Below are 1152 nucleotides of genomic sequence, written 5' to 3'. Positions count from 1 at the left end.
AAGAAAGAGAGAGAGGGAGAGAGAGAGAGAAAGAGAGAGAGAGAGAAAGAAAGAGAGAGGGAGGGGGGAGGGAGGGTGGGGGCATCATCACCACCATCACTAACAATAACCAAAAATAGAAAGACAGATTGACAGACAAAAACAAAAAACACAGAGGGAGAGATAGAGGGCGAAAGAGAGAAAGAAAGAGAGAGGAAGAGGAATGGAAAGATGGGGAGAGAGAAACTCAGTTTAGACTGAAAAATAAATAAGCCTAACTGACATTACAAACCAGCGTAATGCGGTTACCATTCGAGTACCCTCCCAGCTAACCCCCCCACATGCCATCTATCTGTTTTATTTATCTTTCTTTTCTTTTCTTTTTTTCTGAGTAAAGAATTGCTATTTCATTTTCCCATTATTTTGCTATTTTATCGTTTTTTATAACAGGCTTTGAGTACCGGCAGCTGCCGAGTTCCAGCCGCTGGAGGCCGATATCGAGTTTTTGCGGAATATTTTTAGAAAGCTGAATTATCTCATAGGCAAGTTGTCGCCTTTCGAAAAAGAACCTTGGCAGTTTTTGCTACTTATCATTCTTCGTTTTGTGGCTCCGTAAAATGCGGAATTTATTTAGAAATAGTAATCCATGGAGAAAAGAGGTTCCTTCGCTTCTAGAAATGGGACATACGTTCGAGGATCTCCCGTCTCTCACTCCCCTGAAAGCTTCGCGCGCTTTTACGTCCTGGATTTACGATAACAGATCTCTGTACTGTATAGGGCTGGGGCGGGACATGGGGGGTGTGGGGGGGGAGGGGGATGTTGCACGCGCAGGCGAATTTTCGAATTGAAGCATCGATACTTCCAGAACGGAGAATGGTTGGAGCGTGGTGGAATGTAAACTCTCAGACACAAGTACCCTCGGTGTCTTGCACACGATTGGCTCACTTATGTTATCTACCTTTTGACTTCTTTTGTTTTTCGTTTGGAACTGAGGACTAATATTCAAAGGTTGGTAGTTTTATTTTTAGAGTTTTTATAGTAATTGTTTGTGTTTTACGTCCCAATCGACGCCGTTAGACCATTCGGGAGGCGGGCTGCTTTGTGTCTGTGTTGAACGGCGTGCTTTTCCGGATGTCTCTCTTGCATGTTATCAACACCACCACCGTCATCATC

This window comes from Aplysia californica, unplaced genomic scaffold, assembly GCF_000002075.1.
Source record: "Aplysia californica isolate F4 #8 unplaced genomic scaffold, AplCal3.0 scaffold00519, whole genome shotgun sequence".
NCBI lineage: Eukaryota > Metazoa > Mollusca > Gastropoda > Aplysiida > Aplysiidae > Aplysia > Aplysia californica.
This window is presented reverse-complemented; position numbering follows the sequence as displayed.